This window comes from Hylobates moloch, unplaced genomic scaffold (assembly GCF_009828535.3).
Source record: "Hylobates moloch isolate HMO894 unplaced genomic scaffold, HMol_V3 SCAFFOLD_19, whole genome shotgun sequence".
Lineage (NCBI taxonomy): Eukaryota > Metazoa > Chordata > Mammalia > Primates > Hylobatidae > Hylobates > Hylobates moloch.
The window spans coordinates 18748547-18769969 of NW_026652294.1; the positions used below are offsets into that span (position 1 = coordinate 18748547).

A 21423-nucleotide genomic window follows, 5' to 3' on the forward strand; every position below is an offset into this window, starting at 1 on the left:
GATCTCCTGACCTCGTGATCCGCCCGCCTTGGCCTCCCAAAGTGCTAGGATTACAGGCGTGAGCCACCGCACCTGGCCCTACCATGGTCTCTTACTACCACCCAACCAGGAGGCTGAGGGATGCTACCGTGCTCCTTTGGAAGCAGAGCTAGCCAGATGGACACCATTCCCCCTTCCTCATTTCCCTGACCTCCTCTCCTCCCATCTGAGTCATCTGAGGCCTCTGAGTGCCCTGGTGGCTTTCCAAATGCCTGATGCTAGAGAGCCTGATTAGTTTGCTTTCACAATGAAGAATCTCAAATAACCACTGCCCCTTCGCCCAGCAAGCAGCCTTCATACCCAGCAAGCAGCCTTCATACCCAGACCACCTCCTAGGATCTATTTAACTCCCTCTACTCTGTGGGATTGGCCTTTGTTCAGCCTTTGAGCACACCTGGGTTGGGGAAATGGTTCTTTTTCCCAGAATGGGCTTTATTTGCATTCCACTAGCAATCTTCTTACTCGGAGGGATTCCTGGGACATTAAATTAGCAGAAAATGACATGAGCGCTAAGAACCAAATTCGATTACCTGAAATACAAGTATTATTGTAAGAAATAAAACAACCTCATCTCCACCTCCACGCCCCCAGATCATACCCTCACACTGAATTGTATTAATGCCAGTTTCCTTTTAGTTGCTGGCTTTGTGTGTGTGCATGGCAGGTTGTCTCAGAGGCACAGAGTGTATAATAATAGTACATGTCAGCACAAGGCGAGCTCGTACAGGGTTTTTCCCCATGTAATTTGCCGGCTCTTCTGGCTGTGGTGTGTGAATGTGAATTCTGGCAGAGGCTTGTACACTCTGCCTTTACACAGCCCCATCTCCTTAGAATCCAGCCACATCACTACTCACTTTTTCTTCAACTTGACAGTTATTTTTAATGCCTTTATTGTTGCCCCACTCTTTGCTTTTTCTCCAGGAAAGATTCTACAGTGAAAGCTCCACCCACTTCCCCCTGTACTTGAAGCCTTGCCAGACTCTTCACTCTTTGCTCCTGGAGCCCTCTGCTTATTCCTCTGTCAGCACTGATCTTTAGGTAGAGTGCTTTGCACACGGTTGATGTGTGATGTATCCTGGAAAATGAAACAGTGATATCACTACCTCGTAACGCTGTTACGGACTTAAGTAATGCAGCTAAAGCACAAAAATAGAGCCAGGTGTATAGTAATTAATATTAGCAGTTAACGCTTGTTATGACTAAATGTTGGGAAAGTGTTAAAATGCCAGGACTTAGCGTGCGTTGCTTCCACAAAACTGACAGCTCTGGGATGGCAGGTCTGTGTCATCTTACTCAATTTTGCATCCCCAAAGCCAAAGACAGAGTACCTGGTAAATGCTCAGTGAGTTCAGCTGAGTGAGTGAGACAAAAGCCCATGTGGGGAAGGGATGCTTTGAAGAAGACATTCTATTCCCTATATACCTGGGGTGTAGGTTTCCAGGGTGGAGTGTAGGGCCTGAGATTCATCAGAAACAGTTATGGGACAAATAAGAAGCAAATGACACAGGGTCATTTCAGGCTGCTGCACATCTGAATCTGACTGTTTACATGGGAGTGCCACAGTCTTCTGTGAAGAGAGGGGAGGATCCCTTTTGATCTACTCAGCATCCAGGTCTTCGTGCGTGTTGGGGAGGTTTGACCTGTGCATCTTTTGTGGGAAGCCAGAGTCATCTGTTGACACTGAGGCAGAGAACTTGCCTCTGAGTCCATCGATGCCTGAAACTCCTTTTGTGACCATGGCAAGTTATTTATCTCCTTTCTAGAATCTAAAATATGGTGGCTTGGGGTTGGGGGAGTTAAAACACATTTTTTATGGATTGCTATCCTCTAAAAAGAGTAAAAATGAAAATAAACTCAAAGTAAATCAACCAAACGATCAGAGCTAAAGCTGTGAGATTCTCAGAAAGAAACATGAGTAAATCTTTGTGACTTTAGATTAGGCAGTGGTTTCTGAGATATGACACTAAAAGCACAACCAACAAAAGAAAAAGATAAATTGAGCTTCATCAAATTAAAATCTTTTGTGTTTCAAAGGGTTCCTTCAAGAAAATTAAAAGACACAAAATAGGAGAAAATATTTGCAGTCATTTGTCTGATAAGGGACTTATGTACAGAATAGATGAAGAACGCTTATAACTCAACAATGAAAAGACAAATAACCCAATTAAAAAATTGAGTGATGGATTTGAATAGATATTTCTCCAAAGGAGATACACAGGTTGTCAAAAAGCACATGAAAAAATGCTCAGCATCATTAGTTATTGGGGAAATGCAAATCAAAACCACAATGGGATACCACTTCACACTCACTAGGGTGGCTGTTATCAAAAAGATAGAAATAAGTGTTAGAGAGGATAGGGAGAAATTGGAACCCTTATACATTGCTCGTGGGAATATAAAATGGAACAGCCACTTTGGAGAACAGTTGAGTGATTCCAAAAAAAGTGAAATGTGGAGTTGACGTGTGGCCCAGCAATTCCGCTCCAGGTATAGATTTGCCCAAAAGAACTGAAAACAGGTTCTCAAACAAAAACATGTACAAAATTTTTCAAGACAGCATTATTCATGATAACCAAGAAGTGAAAACTACCTGAATGTCTATCAGTTAATAAATGGATAAACAAAATGTGGTCTAGCCTTACAATGGAATATTATTCAGATATTATAAGGAATGAAGTATTGATACATGCTATAACATGAATGAAATTTGAAAACATGCTAAGTGGAAGAAGCCAGATACCAAAGGCCACATATGTAATGTGATTCCATTTATATGAAATGTCAGAATCGGCCAGTCCATAGAGATAGAAAGTAGATTGGTGGTTTTGAAGGTTTGGGGAAGGGGAGAATATGGGGAGGGTCGGGGTTTGTTTTCTGGGTGATTAAAATGCTGTGGAATTAGACAGTGGTGATGGCTGCACAACTCTGAATACCCTAAAAACCACTGAAATGTACACGTTAAAAGGGTGACTTACTTGGTATATGAATTATATCTCAATAAAGTTATTATTTAAAGAAGATAAATGGAGCTGCTGAAGGTGAAACAGGTCCAGGAGCCTTGGATCCCCTCATTCACCAGTTCTTTCAACCCTCCCTTTCCTCCACTGCTGGGGTGTTTTCTGAGATACCTTTGTTGGGGAGGAAAAAAAATCAATTTTCCCTCTACTCTTAGTTCTTAGCTAGGACGGACCTCTGTAACAAAAGATAGATTAACAGGAGAAAATCAAACAGAAGTTTATTAAGGTGTGCATTTCATGTATGCAGGGGGGACACCCAGGGAGTGCATGATTCTCAAAGAGGTACTTTAGAAATCCAGCTTATATTGCATCTTCAACAAAGAACAGTAAGTTTTTAGATAAGTAACAAAACAAAGGAAAAAGGCTTCGAGTCCCTAGGTGCAGCAACTGCGGAAAGGCAAATATCGAATACATGAGAATTTGTTAAGCAGATTCCTCCAGTGCCTTCTCCTGGCTGAGAAGGGCCAAAGCTTCTTTCATGATCAATCCTTTGTCCTTCCTGGAAGAAGGAGAGAAGGGACACTGCTGCCTTTGTAAACTGATGTCCTGCTTTTAGGCAGGGCAGAGAGCTTTTATTCTGTTTCTTCTCAGTTGTCTCTCATTCGAAATAGTGCTTTTGCTAAAGTGACATATTTTGGGCTGGCAGATTCTGATCTCCTACACCTTCCAAGTTCCAGGAACATGTTTTGGAGGACTTCTATGGATCCTTTTAACTTGGATATTATGTGTTTCCAGGTAACAGGTGTGAGGCATTCCATGGTAGCCAGAGGTAGCATGGAAGATGTTTCCTTTTGCCTGTGTCTGTGAACCCCTTACTCTGAAGGGGTGTGACCACCGACTTTCCCAGTTTAAATAGAAGTGGGAGAAGGTCTTTGTGATGACTTTCCACTTAGTTTATAGACCAGTCCTATACCAAAGCTGAGGCCAGGATTATTAGGAAAGAGAAGCATGAACCCCAAACTCCTCTCCCTCATTGAAACATGAAAGCTTAACAGGGCTTCCATGCAATTTCCCAGGACAAAGAGAAACAAGCAAGAGAGAGAGCAAAAAGCCCTCCCACAGATGGACAAAGGGTGTTTCAAAGCACAATACTACTGTTGTTTTAGTTCCTCTCATAAAACTCTTCAGTGGTCTCTCACTACTAATAGGATGAAGTCCAGCGTCAAGGCCTCTCATCACCAGTGTCATCCCTCACCTCTGCACCAGCTCCCCCATCCCATGGTCTCCCATCCTCTGTTCCTTTGACCTCATCAGTACCCTCTTCTGCCGTCCTTGTAGGCAAGCTCATGTTCCTCTTTCAAGATCCAACACATCACTATGGTATGGCTAGAACTGTGTCTCCCACAAACGATGTTGAAGTCCTAACCCCCTGGTGCCTGTGAACGTGACCTTATGTGGAAAGAGGGTCTTTGCAGATAATCAAACTAGGATGAGGTCATTAAGGCGGCCGTAATTCAATTTGACTGTGTCCTTGTGCAGAGGGGAAATTTGGACACAGAATGACGTGTACAGAGGATCAGATGATGTGAGACACATGGAGGATGTCATTTACAAGCTGAGGACTCCTGAGGTTACTAGAAGCTTGGAGAAAGCCCTAAGCATATCCCTCCCTCACACCCTTCAGAACCAGTCCTTTTGACAGTTTGATCTCAGTCTCCTAGCCTCTAAAACTGTGAGGTAGTACATTTCTATTGTGTAAGCCACCCAGGTTGTGATTCTTTGTTTGTTATGGCAGCCTTGGAAAACGAATGCCCACCATCTCCATGAATGCTATGGTCTTTCTGCTTCTCCCCAGCAAGCCATTCAACAAGCTGTGTCCCCTAGCACTTTGTCGTTTGATTATTATACTTAATTTACATTATATTCACTGCTGTTTGTCTGTCTCCCTAAATACACTGTGATGGCAAGGTTTATCTCTTTGCATTCCCAACAACTAGTGATTTACCTGTCACTTAGGAAAGATGTGGCTGGATGGATGGATAGATGGATAGATGGATGGATGGATGGGTGGATGGATAAAAAAAATTAGTCTCTTTATTTCTTCATTCCAAAAGAGAAAAAGCCAACTTGCATCAAAGCTCAAAGTTTAAAATGCAAATTAACATGTGAAAGATATATGTGTCATCTCTATTTGAGTCTCTTTGGCAGGCAATCTTAAGCGTGCATTTCCCAGTGTAAATAACTCCGGATGTGTTAAAAAGTTCACCAGTGTTTAAGTTCATTAAATTAATGTTGTCATTTTGAGCTGCCGAGTGTGTTGCAGGTTGTAAGCTGTTCATCACATTTCTTTAATTTTGCAGTAGTGTCATCTTCAGGAATGTGGGGTGTATTAAAAATAGAAGAGTTATTTTATATCAGAGATCCCGGGACCAGGAATTAAATTACTAGAGTCTGCCACTTAATGCTGTGTGGCTTTTATTGATTCCTTCATTCAGGAATGCAGCTAAAATCTGTGAGCCGGCTTTCTGCCATGGACTCTGTCGGGCATGGGAGGTGCTTAGGTAAAAGCACCAGCTTCCATCCTCAAGTGGCTTAATACTCTGGGGTTGTTGCGAGATGAATGAAGCCAAATTCACGAGCAGAATAATAAGTGATATGGGAGACATTATCATAGGGGGCCATGGAGGCATGGATAGAGGGCACCCGGCTCCAAGTTGGTCATCAGGAAGGGCTTGGTACAGGAGATGACATGAACACAGGAGGTGCTTTGCCTGCCCACAGGTGAGGGGGTGGGTGGTGTTCTAGACTCATAGAAAGGTGAATGCAAAGGCCTTGAGGCCCATTCTGGGACTTGAAGGCAAATCCCTAGGCAAAGGGCCAAGGTGAACGGCTGCCACAGGAGATTGTGCAAGTAGCCTCTGGTGGTGAGTGCTTCGAAGGTGACTGCAGTCTTCTGGATGCAGAGATTCCAGGGGGCTTCTGATATATGCAGTCCTATACATTCAATCTTTTCCCTATTCGCAAAGAATTTGCTTACTTAGCCTTTCATTACTCACCTATTCTTCCATTTCTGGAACACAGACTCTGGTGTCTGGTACTGTGCTCAGCACCGTGCATGTGTCAGTGAATCAGCCAAGCCTCCTGGAGTTTCTGTTTGGAGAGGAGGCCTCATATTCTCTGTCAACTTTCCAAATCTTGTTCACTGTGTTCCTGGATCATAGGGTGGTTCCTTCTACCCGCTTCTCATGCGAACTCCTGCCCCAGGGCCTTTGCACTGGATTCTAGTTCTGTTCTACTGCCCTTTCAGATCACTCATTCTTCTTCAGGGCATCCACAGGCTTCCTGGACCCCCAACTCCCTGTTGCAAGGTCTCTGGCAGAAGATCAGCCAGAAGGAAAGGAGGGAGGCCAGGGATTCCCCAGCCCCGCCCCCTCCCCGAGGCTGCTTCTCTGCTGGCAGAAGGAATGAAGCAATGAAGACCACAGCTCCTACACACGACCTTTCTGTGCTGTTCTTGTGTCTCATTCCTGATCTACTTTCTGGGACCACTTCAGGCCTAGAGGTGACATGGTGCCTAGTATCACTAACTTGGGGCTACCGAAGCTCTTGTTTCCCTAAGCCCTGCTTTTCTTTTTTGTTTCATGAATTTACTGCATAATAGATAAGGTGATTGCAGACGACATAGTATAGCTGAATAAAAGCAAGGCATTTGAATGCTTAATCATTATTTTCCTGTAGAGAAATATGGTCTGAATACAAGGACTTTTAAGTAGATTAATTACTGATTCAGTGACTATATCTAAAGCTACCTTGTTTGTTTTTAAAACGACTTTATAGAGGATGAATGACATACAAAAAGCTGTACATATTTAATGTGTACAACTTGATGAGTTTGCAGATAAATGTACACTGGTGAACCCATCACCACAGTCTATAATCCATCACCTCTGTTTCCTGCTGCTCTCTTTATTTATTATTAGTAATAGTGCTTAACATAAAATATACCCTCCTAGCAAACTTCGAAGGGTACAATACAGTATTGTTAACTACAGGCTCTGTGTTTTGCAGTAGCTCTCTAGGACTTACTCATCTCGTGTAACTGTAACATTGTACCCTTTGAATAATACCTCCCCATTTCTTCCTCCCCCCAGCCCCAGGAAGCACCATTCTACTCTGTTATTACACACTCTTCAAATTACCCAGTTTGAGTATGCCATCTTTTTCCTGCTACAGCTCTGACGAATACAACTAGCCATTCTCTTTCCTGAATGTAACAGCTCTGACGAACACAACTAGCTATTTCCTTTCCTGAATTTAACCCCCTTAGATATCCAAGTTTTGCCCCAATATCACCGTCGCAATAAGTTATCTTGGATCATTCTACTTAGAAATGCAGGCCAGGCTGGGTGCAGTGGCTCATGTCTGTAATCCCAGCACTTTGGGAGACTGAGGCAGGCGGATCACGAGGTCAGGAGATCGAGACCATCCTGGCTAACATGGTGAAACCCTGTCTCTACTGAAAATACAAAAAATTAGCCAGGCATGGTGGCAGGCGCCTGTAGTCCCAGCTACTCAGAAGGCTGAGGCAGGAGAATGGCGTGAACCTGGGAGGCGGAGCTTGCAGTGAGCCGAGATCGCACCACTGTACTCCAGCCTGGGCGACAGAGCAAGACTCCATCTCAAAAAAAAAAAAAAAATTGCAGGCTGGGCACAGTGGCTGTTTGGGAGGCCGAGGCGGGTGGATCACCTGAGGTCAGGAGTTCCAGACCAGCCTGACCAACATGGTGAAATCCTGTCTCTACTAAATACAAAAAAAAATTTGCCGGGTGTGGTGGCGCATGCCTGTAATCCCAGCTACTTGGGAGGCTGAGGCAAAAGAATCGCTTGAACCGGGGAGGCAGAGGTTGCAGTGAGCCGAGATAGCACCATTGCACTCCATCCTGGGCAACGAGAGTAAAACTCCGTCTCAAAAAAAAAGTAATAATAATAAAAATAAAATAAAATAGAAATGCAACCCCCCTCCACTTCTCATCATTCATCCCTACTTAATTTTTCTCCTTACCACTTTTTAATATGTTGTATAATACAGTCATATTACAGTTGACCCTTAAACAACATGGGAACTAGGGGCACTAACCCCCTGCACAGTCAAAAATTCGTGTAAGCTTTCAAAAACAATTTTATGGATACATAGTAGGTGTATAGATTTACAGGGTGCATGAGTTGTTTTGGTACAGGCATGCAATGTGAAATAAGCACATCGTGAAGATGCATATGACTTTTGACTTCCTGAACATTTGACTCCTGATAATCTACTGTTGACCAGAAGCTTTAACAGTAACAGTTGATTCACATGTAGTTTGTATGTATGTTATATATTATATACTGTACTCTTACATTAAAGTAAACTAGAGAGGAGAAATTGTTATTAAGAACATCAAAAGGAAAATATATTTACTATGTATTAAGTAGAAGCAGATCATCATAGAAGTTTTCATCTTCATGTTGAGTAGGCTGAAGAGGAGGAGAGATTGGTCTTGCTTTCTCAGGGGTGGCAGAGGTGAGAGAAAATTTGTGTATTTGTGGACTCATGCACTTTTTTTTTTTTTGTTAAAATGCATTTTTTTATTATTATACTTTAAGTTTTAGGGTACATGTGCACAATGTGCAGGTTAGTTACATATGTATCCATGTGCCATGTTGGTGTGCTGCACCCATTAACTCATCATTTAGCATTAGGTATATCTCCTAATGCTGTCCCTCCCCACTCCCCCCACCCCACAACAGTCTCCGGAGTGTGATGTTCCCCTTCCGGTGCCCATGTGTTCTCATTGTTCAATTCCCACCTATGAGTGAGAACATGCGGTGTTTGGTTTTTTGTCCTTGTGATAGTTTACTGAGAATGATGGTTTCCAGTTTCATCCATGTCCCTACAAAGGACATGAACTCATCATTTTTTATGGCTGCGTGGTATTCCATGGTGTATATGTGCCACATTTTCTTTATCCAGTCCATCGTTGTTGGACATTTGGGTTGGTTCCAAGAGTTTGCTATTGTGAATAGTGCCTCAATAAACATACGTGTGCATGTGTCTTTATAGCAGCATGATTTATAGTCCTTTGGGTGTATACCCAGTAATGGGATGGCTGGGTCAAATGGTATTTCTAGTTCTAGATCCCTGAGGAATTGCCACAGTGACTTCCACAATGTTTGAACTAGTTTACAGTCCCACCAACAGTGTAAAAGTGTTCCTATTTCTCCACATCCTCTCCACTACCTGTTGTTTCCTGACTTTTAAATGATCGCCATTCTAACTGGTGTGAGATGGTATCTCATTGTGGTTTTGATTTGCATTTCTCTGATGGCCAGTATAAAAAAATTAATTCAAGATGTATTAAAGACTTAAATGTTAGACCTAAAACCATAAAAACTCTAGAAGAAAACCTAGGCAATACCATTCAGGACATAGGCATGGGCAAGGACTTCATGACTAAAACACCAAAAGCAATGGCAACAAAAGCCAAAATTGACAAATGGGATCTAATTAAACTAAAGAGCTTCTGCACAGCAAAAGAAACTACCATCAGAGTGAACAGGCAACCTACAAAATGGGAGAAAATTTTCGCAACCTACTCATCTGACAAAGGGCTAATATCCAGAATCTACAATGAACTCAAACAAATTTACAAGAAAAAAACAAACAACCCCATCAAAAAGTGGGCGAAGGACATGAACAGACACTTCTCAAAAGAAGACATTTATGCAGCCAAAAAACACATGCAAAAATGCTCATCATCACTGGACTCATGCACTTTCAACCCGTGTTGTTCAAGGGTTAACTGTATTTTGATCTCTGTCTCCCTCAACACACACACGCACGCATGCACACACACGCACGCATGCACACACACACACGCATGCACACACGCACACACACACTTCATGAGGGCAGGGACTTCTGTCATTTCCATACCCCAACAATGAGACTCATGCCTGGCATCTTATAGGTCCTCCATAAATACTTGATGAAGGGAGAACGGGTAAGCATGAGAGCCTGTACATGTGTATATGCTAACTCATTTGCTTCTCTTGACAGCCCTCCTCAGGAAGCAGAGATAAAGATCTTTGCAACTGTAGGAACCAAGGCTTAGGGAAGGGGCTAGGGCCGTGTCCATCCTGTGTTCCTGTTGTTGATCTTCACTGTCCTTGATATCGCCTGTTGTTTGGGAATGGGCTTTGCGGGCCCTTAAATAAGGGCACCCAGCTCTTTGAGGGATTGGTGGCATTTTCAGTGGAAGCAAATGAAAAGCCTGCTAATGTGGCTACTTTGAAGCAGACCAGAGTCATTAGATGGAGGAAGTCTGATGGGTTATACCCTAACTGATCATATTATTAGCACATTTATCTCCCATGATATTGAGCACAGCAAGTAAATTTGATTCCTCATCTTCTGGAATGCATTAGTGATAGTTTATATCCCTTGAAAGGCTGAAGCTTAACCCATTTCCCATGACATTGTTCAATGTCCCTTCTGTCAAAGGAGAGAGACCTAATTCAACTCATGTCTTTTTCTCTTCCTTCTGAGGCTGCCTTAAAATTGGATGGTTGATTGCAGTCAGTATCTTTGGCTGTGACTTCATGTAATTATTTCCTTCCCAATTCCTTTCCCCATTGCATATTGCCTTTTGCTTAATCTGCACTTTGGTGTTCTATATACATGTGTTTTAATTGTAAGTTAACTCATTTTGGGGGAGGGCAGGAATTAAGGTTTATATTATAAATGAAACAAGGATTCTTATCAATATATCATCATCAGTTCGTCATCTCTATGCATTATTTTACGATGACACTACATAAATTGGTTTCTTTTCTGAAATAAAAGCTCATTCCAAGAATGCCTTTTTTTTTTTTTTTTTTTTTTTGATGACAGTTAATACCCTTGAGCTTCTGGATCTTTTTACAAACATTATCAGACGAGTAAAGAAAGCTAGATATTATTTCTTTGGCGAAGTAGAGAAAGCTGAGGCCAACCGTAGGCCAAGGACTCACTCACCTAATACTATATTTGCTCCCTTCCTCTATCCGTAACCGTGTCTTTGTAGACTGGATCATTATTGAGTGTCTACCTCATGGGTGTAGACGTATGGGTCCTGCCCTCTAGTAGCTAGTGAGGAGGTGGGACGCAGCAGGCCAGTCTAGTATAGCATCCTACCTGCCTAACAGGCATTGCCTACTGGGAGTGGGTCTGTCCTGGAGTGTCAGGGACAACTTCCCACAGGTGGTACCTGGAAGAAATCCCCTGGAAATGTGTCTCTGTTTTGTTTTTTTTTTTTTTTGGTGGTGGGAGTGGAGACAGAGTCTCGCTTTGTTGCCCAGGCTGGAGTGCAGTGGTGTGATCTTGGCTCACTGCAGCCTCCGCCTCCCAGGTTCAAGCGATTCTCCTGCCTCAGCCTCCTCAGTAGCTGGGATTACAGGCATGCACCACCGTGCCTGGCTAATTTTTGTATTTTTAGTAGAGACGGGATTTCACCATGTTGGCCAGGCTGGTCTTGAACTCCTGACCTCAAGTGATCTGTCCGCCTTGGCCTCCCAAAGTGTTGGGATTACAGGAGTGAGCCACCGAGCCTGGCCATCCTGGAAATTTTTTAATTTGTGGGATAAAGAGTCTGTAGGCTGGAGGAATAGCCTGCATGTGTGTATAGGAGTAGATGATGAATATGGGATACAAGCGGAGTTGGGGCTACTAAAGTAGAGAGGAGTCAGATCATATGAATTGAGTAGCACAGTTGATGTGAAGTCATTTCAAGGGCTTTGAGCAAGACATTGCTGGATCAGACTTGGGTTTTCTCTCTGTTTATGTGGACACTTGGCCTTTGATTTCAGGGCTGGTGAGTGCAGATCCATCTACCTGACCCCTAAATGCCCCTTACCTGTCCCCAGTCCTTTGATCTCACCTCTCCTCCCTGCTGATGTCTTCAATGCTGGCCCTGCTCTGCTCAAATCTCACCTGCCCTAAGAAGCTTCCCCTGACCTTTCCAAGCCTCAGGAAGTCCCTGCCTTCCCTGACTGTCTTTGCCTTGGTTTTCTGTGTTAGCCATTTAGAGAAAGGAACTAGTTTCAGGTCCCAGCCTTATCAGCCAGTGGATTTGTGATGTCACGTATATCATGTGATTCTTCTGGGTCTTACTTTCTGCATCTATAAGATGGACCTGATAATAATACTTTCCAGACCAAGAAGATAAACAGACATACATTTGTATTCTTCCTCAAGCAAATGTGAATTTGTGCTTGATCACCTTCTTCTTAAACGACATTCCTGGTGGGGATTGAAGCCACAAGGCTGTAGTAAGCTACATCTCTCTCCACGTTCTGTTTTCCATCTTCGCTGACATTGCTGTAGGGTGGTGAGGGAAACAGGGCATTAGATACACTCTTTTACTTTATTTGGTTTAGCAAAATATTAGCACCTTTATGGGTCTTGGTTTCCTCATTGCGATATATGCAAGAGTGATATCTACTACCTCCTTTAATGTGAGAATTGAATCAGATGGTGAATGGATCACCCTCTGTTCAGTGCCCAGCCCCAAACAGATGCTAATTAAATGGCTTAATCAAACCAGCTCAGGCTGTTACTGGATGTCATCCCTTGGTGCAGTCTGACATTTCTTGATTCTTGTTAACAGCCCTATAACAATATTGTCATAAGAAATAGAAAGCATCATTTTCTTTAGGGACCAATTTGGAGCCCATCCATAACTGTCTTCCAGCTCCTCCTGGCTTCCCCCGTCACCTTGACCTTCAGGGAGACTTGTTTCTGCTGCCGGCATTGACCCATCCGTGCTAGCCATGACAAACTGATTCTCCCTACCCGGCTTTTCCGAATCTACTCACATCTCATCTCAAAACCTCTTTCTCTCATCCATATTGCCTTGCTTTCTCATTCCTTTGCCATTTAGTAGGTATTGATTTATATTAAGATGATCATCAGGATTTATTGAGCAGAGAGGTAGATATTGACACTGGCTGGGAGGCATGATCCGAGTGGGGAGGGAATTCTGTCCCTGCACCCCAATTCCCCCAGTCTTGCCTGCTGCTTATAAAGTTAGCTGGAGTCCCAGTGTAGTGCCCCATATGTGCAGTAGGGAAATCGCCCACCTTGGGGCTGGCCAAGTAATGGAAGCTTCACAAATGCACCATATTAAAAAGGACTTTGCACATCTGGCATTAGAATATTTCCAGCCCTGGCTCAGTGCTTGGCACAGGTGGCTGTTCACAGATATTTTTAGAAGCAAGGAAAGGAGGAGGGGAGGAGTATATCTAAGGCATTTGGCATCTCCTGCCTTTGCTGAGTAAAGGGGAAGGAATTTAGTATTTGTACGGTGAATATTACCATGTGTTTACGAGTGTTTATGTAAAGCTAATATTTCAGCTGCAGGGAAAAACTTGTCCTGAAGATGTTAAAGCTGGAAGTCAGTGATCTTCTATACCTCCTGGAATTTTATAGTTGTGTGCTGTCAGGTTTAGAGTCAGGAGGGGAAGGCCCAGGGCCATGTGTAATTTCTTGGCAGAGCTTGGCTTAGGACTACTTTTCATCCATTCCCTGTTCTTTTCCATATTTCCCAGTTTTCCCATTTTTGTCTCAGTCTGTCTGCCTATCTGTTGCACTCTACCCATCTATTCATTTACCTGTTGGCTTCCATTGTTTGTGCTCTAGAATGTTGCCCACTGTGATCTTTTGGGCAAGTTAACGTCTCAGGGCCCAGTTTCCTCAACTGGAAAAAAAAAAAAAGAGTAGCTGTGAAGATAAATAGTGATTTATAAGTGCTAGATTTTGGGGGCTGGAAAATCCTTCGTTATGGGGGGCGGTGGGAGGGGGCTGTCTTGTGAACTGTATGATGTTTTGCAGCTTTCCTAACCTACTATGTACCAGCAGTATCTCTCCCCTGATTCGTGACTCCAAAAGTGTCTCCAGACATTGCCAAATGTCTCCGGGGCAGGGGGTCAAATTGCCCCTGGCTGAAAAGTACTGGCATAGAGTAAGCAATTATTAAATATTGTTTAAAAAAAACACTGTTGTTATGACTATTCTGCAGTTATTCAGTTTACCTGAAAAGTGTTCATTTGGTGCTTCCTGTATATACTGCAGAGCACTGAGCCCTGAGAGGCAAGTGAAAAATGTAAGCCTGATGTTCTTGCTTTCTAGGAGATTACGATGCGGTTCATAGTCACACACCTGTGGATGCTTCCGAGGGGGCTTTGAACGTTTTGTTCCAACCTAAATTTAGCAAAAGGACAATTGTGAGGCTTGAGAGGCACGTCTGCATGCTCCCAGACCTTCTCTTTGGGTTCGTGGTCCTCCCCTACCCTGCCCCTTTTGATTACCAGTAAATGCAGCAATGGCGACAGGTGATGACCTTGTTGGTTGGTCCTCTAGTTCCTGATGAACCCTCAACTGGGAGGGACTGTCTGTGAATCAGAGCAGCTGGCTCTTTGAAAAGAAAGGCACTATTGCACAGTTGCTGCTGCTGACCCTTGGATTCAGAATACCGCCCGAGGCCAATGGGCAGGTCACCACCCTGTCGCCTCTGTGCTCCTGCCTCCCAGACCACATCCTGGGATTCTTCCCTCGCCCCATGCAGTAGCAGAAGGGTGTCACAAATCAACTCTGCTCAGACCCACCATCAGACCTGACCGCTGGCCTTTCCAGAGCTTCCAGAGCCACTCAGCCCTGCCCTCCTGGCTCCGCCTCCCGTGGCCCCCACCCTTGTGTCTTCTCTTACTCACCTCGCACACAGCTGCTCTCCTCACTGTGCGCACTGCCCTGGCCCCCCTTCTGGGAATGCTCTTTCCATGGATCCCTTGTAGCCCCTTTGCTTCCTGCAGGTGTTTGTTTCCACTTCACCTTGTAAGAGAGGGCCCTTTATGAAGTCAGAATCAGAACCCTCCTCCTCCCACCCCGCCTTTCCTTCCTTTGTTTCCTTCACAACTATGATCACTGCCTGATGCCTCCACTGTATTTGCTGGCTGTTGAGACTGTCTCTTTTCTATGTTCTCCCACTGGACTGTAAACTCCCTGAGGGCAGGCGATTGGTTGGTCATGTTCAGTACACTTAAAAGTGCCCAGCTTGTCCCAGACACTCGGTAATAATTGCCGAATGAATGAATGGATGAATAAATGAATGAGCCAAGGGAAGAAAAGTTACCATGACTGTTATAAAGCTGATAAGTGCATGCAGAGCCTTTGTTCACCATTTTCTGGGAGGGATGGGTCTCCGGTACCGTAGCCTGCGGGCATGGCTGGGTGGGGTTTGGACTATGTTATATCAACTCTTCCCTCCTCTATCTAGAGATAATTCTCTCCTGGGTAATGAGCCTACTGGAGCATAGAGATGAGGGCATGAAGGTGCCCCTTACAGAACTGTGGCTGAGAGCCAGAGATTCCCACTTCCACTTCCACCCCCATAGCATCATCAGTCTAGTCAAGAAGGACCCGTGGTCTTTGTATTCTGAGACTTAGTCCCTCATTGTCCCTGTGGCTCTGCTTTTCACCCCTGTCTCATGCTCTCCTCCTTCACCCTTCCCATCTGATGCTTGCTGAATTGTTAGGAGAACAGAAAAAATGCATTCCTTTGCTGATGCTTCTCTACCTGTGGTTGTCTTCCACTCTGCATCATGTGCCGTATCCGCCTGTCACCCCGGCACACTCCGTCACCCACGCAGCCTCTCGTTCCCTGTGTTTCCTTGCATGCTTGTGCTCTGCTGGCCTCTGTCACTCTCACTGGGCGTCCTGCCTGCCTTCCCACCCCCTGCACGTGTCCCTGTTGGCACTTCCCTATTCACACTCTCCTCTCCACCAAGCTTCCTTTGATGCTTCCTTCCTCTTTCAAGCTGTGCAGACTTCTTCAGCTGACGGTTCAGCATCGTTCCATTTTTGAAGCAGGGAATTGGTTTGGTCGGCACTAGCTCCAAGTTTGTCTTTATGGTATTTCTAGCCTCCTTCATTCTCTTTCCTGTTTTGGCTGCAACCAAAGGCTGGGCTCAGTGATGAATCCCAGTTGGGTTGGTGGCCCAGCTGGGCCCTTCTCAGGCTAAGGGTGGTATAGGGAGCTGTGTGAATGAATGAGGTCCCCCAGAGAGACCATCACACATGGGTAGAGGGGGAAAAAAAGTGGGGCTCAGAATGCCTGTGTGGATGGCAGTCTCCTGAAATACAGGAGTTTTTCTCTGTAAGGTACACCACAAATTTTATCTTACAATATTTCTTAGTCATTTTCCAAATTCCATGTCCCTTTTCCCTTGATTTGTTGATTAACTTCATATGACCCTTACCCAAATCCGCCTGATACCAGTGTGTGTGTCTGTGTGTGAGGTTTTTGGAATCAGCAAGCACATTTTTCATTCTTGTTTCTGCTCATCACCTTACAGTACCTCACTGGACACAATGGATTTCCAAAGGATCTGTAGACATGAGCTGATTCTAGAATTTCTTTGTACATCACCCACATTCTGGAGCTGTTTCTTGGGAGAAAGAAAGATGGCATGCCTCCCTTTGTCCCTGGACCCTGAAGGCTGTGCTCTTTACACCATGAACCTAAATCTGGGCTTGGTCTGCAGCCAACCTGGAAATTCATGACTGCATTTTCTTTTTAACTAGAGCTTCATAAAGTTCTTTTAAACTAGAAACTTCTCTTTCTTGTAATTGTCTCTAATGGCTCCCTTGTTCGAACAAGCCTTTGCTAGCTCCTGTCTGACCCCTTTGACTTTGCTTTCTGCCTCCTTTTATCCTCCAGCCTTTCGTATAGATTCTGGAGGAATCTTCCTCAAAGGCTATGCCACTCCCTGTTCAAAGGCTTTCTGTGGCTCCTCATTGCCTAGAAAGCAAACGGGTAAGGCCAGATATTGTTAGTGGCTCACTTACCGCCTTCTAGGATCTTGCTCTGATTTCCCTTTACAACTTCATCAAAACAGCTCACCCCCAAGCTCCGACCTCAACTCCCACTTGTGACCCCAATCAGCAGTCTACCCATGCCGCGGCCACCATGGTTCCCCAAATGCACGTGTTCCTTTTCTGTCTCTGAGTCGTTAACTCGTGCAGGGTCCGCCCCCTTCTTCCTAGACCTACCTCACCTTTTTTGTAGAGTCCCTCTTCACTGTGTCTTCTATTCTGTCTTATCAGGATTATTTTTCTGTCTTTGGTCTTGCCATTATACCTACCTCCGCTGGTGACTTACTATAATGTGCCTTCTGCTGTGACTCTGTTGGATGTTTTTGTGGGTTCATTCAATTCTAAGGGCAGGAATGATGTATTTCCCCCATAGTGTGCAGCTCGGTTCCATGCACATCATAGGTGCTCAACATGTTTTCATTCACTTGAAGGACTTTTACCGTTGTATTTGTCACAATATTTGTTACTGTTGTTTTTGTCATCACCACATCATTGTCCTTAGTATCTTCATAATGACTTATAATTGACAAAGTAATTCCCTCTCTTCCTTCCTTGCTTTCCTTTCTTCCCTCTCCCTCTGCCTCTCCCTCCTCTTCCTCTCCCTGTCCCTCTCCCTCTCCCTCTCCCTCTCCTTCTCCCTCTCCCTCCCTTCCTCTCTCCCTCTCTCCCTCCCAGGCTGGAGGGCAGTGGCGTGATCTTGGCTTATCGCACCTCCACCTCCCAGGTTCAAGCGATTCTCCTGCCTCAGCCTCCGAAGTAGCTGAGTTTACAGATGCCTGCCACCACACCTGGCTAATTTTTTGTATTTTTAGTAGAGATGGGGTTTCACCATGTTGGCCAGGCTGGTCTTGAACTGTTGACCTCAGGTGATCCACCCGCCTTGGCCTCCCAAACTGCTGGGATTACAGGCGTGAGCCACTGCACCCAGCCAACAAAGTAATTTCTTACCCAAGGATCTCCATTGTGGCTCTGACTGCTGCCTATAAAACAATATACCAAAGACAAAAATAAAAAGTACAAAACAGTATGGGGGTTGTACATAAGGCTTTTGTGTTCCTGCTTAGTACCAAGGAAAAAGATACCACTCAGACCAATCAGGATGCACACAGTCCAGAGCTTCTGTGAGAAGTTCTTTGTCCTATGCCACTTGGAGTTTGTCTACGATACCTTTAACCTGCACCATTTAATAAGCTTAAAAGGAGCAGCACATGCATTTACTGTGTGGCTGCTCTGATTCTTTGGCAAATTTATAAGCTGCCCTTCAGTTGCGGGCGTGGATTTGCCTTAGAAGATTGTCTTTAAAGACACTTGCTGAGAATGTTCACAAGTGTGTTGCCCGTTTATGCTCACAGGTGTGTGTACTTTCTTGTTCTTTGCCTTTCCCTATTTCACCCAGACATTTAAGGTAAGTGCGTGAATTTCGATATTGTATGAATTGATAATAGTCTCCTGTGATTATCAAGCATGGCACTCATAAGAAACGTGCACATTCAAATTCTCACCTAATCGTCATAAGAAACCTGTGGAAACAGGAATTTTTGCCCATATTCTATGAATGAGACTATTGCCATTCAAAAGGAATGTGTGTTTTGCTCTGGTTTAATGTCTTGTTCAGCGTCCTACCTCTGGAAAGCCAGGATTCCAGAATAGAACTAGCAAGTCTTAAGTTCAGTCCTCTTCTCCTCCACAACACCTGATTCCAAAGTCACTTCTACAAAGATAACCTCACTAAATATTGTAGCAGCTGCAAATTATAAAGCCCAGTTTTGTTGTTTAGTTGACACCACGCTGTTGAATTCCACTTCCTTTGCCTCCATTTCTTTGTTTTCCATCAAGAGGATTTAGTTTACTTTCATGCTCTGAATATCTGGTTTCCTTTTCCTCCAGGAATCCCGTAAGCACTAAGGACCCCAAAATTACCCACCCAAAGCAGGCTCTCTTTCCCTGCTTGAGGAGGGCATTCCTGGGAATTGGGCTGTTCTTTTTCCAGCAGCCCCCTGGCCTCAGTTGCCTTATCTTTTCTTAGGAACCATCTCTGCTGTGACACCAGATCAGCAGACCAACCACTACACTCCCTTGCTTAAACCACCTGTGGCTTAAGGCAGTCTGCACTTCTTCAGGCCTACAAGGATCTGTGAGATGCAGGCCCTGTCTACTTTGTAGCCAGTTCCTTCTCTGACATTTTCTTTTCCAATCTTATGTAACCACAGGCCACATTCTCTGGCCTCTGGGACTTGGACCTCAAGTGTGTGCTGGTACAGTCACTCTCAGAAAAGAAAACAAATTATTAAAAAGTAATTGTAGTACTTTTGTAGTATAGTCATGCATACGACTGGGATACATTCTGGGAAATTGATTGTTAGGCAATTTTGTTGTTATGTAAATATCATAGAGTGTACACCTAGCATATATAGTATAGCTCGGGGTCCTCAGCCCCTGGTACCAGTCCGTGGCCTATTAGGAACATGGCCACACAGCAGGAGGTTAGGGGTTGCCAGCTAGTGAGAAAAGCTTCATCTGTATTTACAGCCACTCCCCATCACTTGTGTTACCCCCTGAGCTCCGCCTCCTGTCAGATCGGCAGTGGCATTAGATTATTGCAAACCCAGTTGGGAATCATTTGTCATTTCCAATAACAACAAAAAACAACTCGTTTAATGGTTTAAACAAGTAAGAACTCATTCATTTGATCTATAACGAGATCTTGGTTGTTGACACTGGTTTTGTGGCTCCATAATGTCTGTGCTCTGAATGGGCATCTCTGCAGGTCTTTTCGCCTTCTCATATTTGCAGGATGGCTGCAGGGTCGCCAACCATGAGCCAACAGTAAAATTTATCCCCTTCCCAGGAACCGGTTGTTAAACACTTACTAACACACTCTGGCTCCATGTCTTGTATTTACAGCAAGTGACACATAATAGAGGCTCAGTAAATATTTTGGGGGTGGCCAGGTGTGGTGGCTCATGCCTGTAATCCCAACACTTTGGGAGGCCAAGGCAGGTGGATTGCTCTTGAGTGCAGGAGTTCGAGACCAGCCTGGGCAACATGGTGAAAACCTGTCTCTAAAACAAATATATAAGTTAGCTGGGTGTGTTGGTATATGCCTGTGGTCCCAGCTACTCAGGAGGTAGAAGGATCGCTGGAGCCTGGGAGGTCAAGGCTGCAGTGAGCTGTGATCACACCACTGTTTTTGAACCTGGGTGACAGACTGAGATTCTGTTTCAAAACAACAACAACAATAATAACAAAGAAAACAAAAAAAATTTCTGAACAAATGCCACAGATGAAGTAGAGTTGCCATATAAAAATGTAGTCCCCTCTGTTAAATCGGAATTTCACATAAACAGTGGCCAATTTTTTCAGTATAAATATATCCTAAATATTGCAGGGCATATGTTTATACAAAAAAACTTATTGTTGGCCGGGCGCGGTGGCTCAAGCCTGTAATCCCAGCACTTTGGGAGGCCGAGGCGGGCGGATCATGAGGTCAGGAGATCGAGACCATCCTGGCTAACATGGTGAAATCCCGTCTCTACTAAAAATACAAAAAAATTAGCCGGGCGTGTTGGCGGGCACCTGTAGTCCCAGCTGCTCGGGAGGCTGAGGCAGGAGAATGGCGTGAACCCAGGAGGCGGAGCTTGCAGTGAGCCGAGATCGCGCCACTGCACTCTAGCTGGGGGGACAGAGCAAGACTCCGTCTCAAAAAAAAAAAAAAAAAAAAAATTGTTTATCAGAAATTCAAATCTAACGGCCATCCTATATTTTAATTTCCTAAATTCATCAACCTGATGATCTAAGAATCATTTTATGGGAACAGATTTGAAGACTTAATCACTGTTTCCCAAAGTAAGAGCTACCTGTGACCTGTGTTGATCATACTTAAACATATGGGGTGAGATGGAAATTTGAATGTACATTGTGCAAGGAACTGGGGCAATTTATCGGGAGGGAAACATGAATTTGGAATTAGTAGTTAGTAATGGGGAATTAACTCAAAATTAAATAAACTTGTGGAAGGTTTGTAACTCTAGAGAAATTTCTTAGTGCTGGTTTCAGAACAGTGAAAGGAAAGTCATTGTCAGCTGGGATCTGCCGCGTTTCCATGGGGGCCCTTTGCTCAATGATGTCTGTCTGTGATCCTGTGAGAGTGACAACTTTAGCCTAGCCTGTGCAATGCCACTGCAGTTGCAACTGGGGGCGAATCTGCTTTCCAATCCTTGCCACGTGTTGTTTGATTGGGGAGCTAGGGGAAGAGAATTTCTGAACTAGGAACTTGTTTGAAATACAAATGCTTGGACTCTATTTCAGAGGCAGATGCTCTGGGGGTTAGGGCCTGACGATCCTACATTTAACTTAGCCATCCAGTGGACCCTGATGCTGGATAAAGTTTAGGAGCCACTGCTGTAGACAGTACAAGGGGATGGGGCTATGGAAGGATGTTTGCTTTGCAGTTAAAAGGATAGCTGCATATGCAGTGGGGGG

General features: G+C 44.4%; 1 protein-coding gene and 2 long non-coding RNA genes across 6 annotated transcripts in view; 1 reads left to right on the forward strand and 2 right to left on the reverse strand.

The window, feature by feature from the left end:
* Positions 1 to 690, reverse strand: part of LOC131381938 (uncharacterized) — a 12794-nt gene extending 12104 nt beyond the window's left edge. The window contains exon 1 of the long non-coding RNA XR_009211014.1: positions 434 to 690. This is a non-coding gene — a long non-coding RNA (uncharacterized LOC131381938). The remainder of the gene's footprint in view (positions 1 to 433) is intronic.
* The window catches only part of LARGE1 (LARGE xylosyl- and glucuronyltransferase 1), a 640944-nt gene that overhangs the window by 174634 nt on the left and 444887 nt on the right, over positions 1 to 21423 (forward strand). The gene's annotated exons all lie outside the window — the stretch shown is intronic.
* On the reverse strand, positions 904 to 14899 carry LOC131381937 (uncharacterized). Its single transcript, XR_009211013.1, has 5 exons — positions 14781 to 14899; positions 14103 to 14271; positions 13683 to 13768; positions 12249 to 12390; positions 904 to 1114 (listed from the first exon to the last, which is right to left on the reverse strand). It is a non-coding gene; the product is annotated as an uncharacterized LOC131381937 (long non-coding RNA).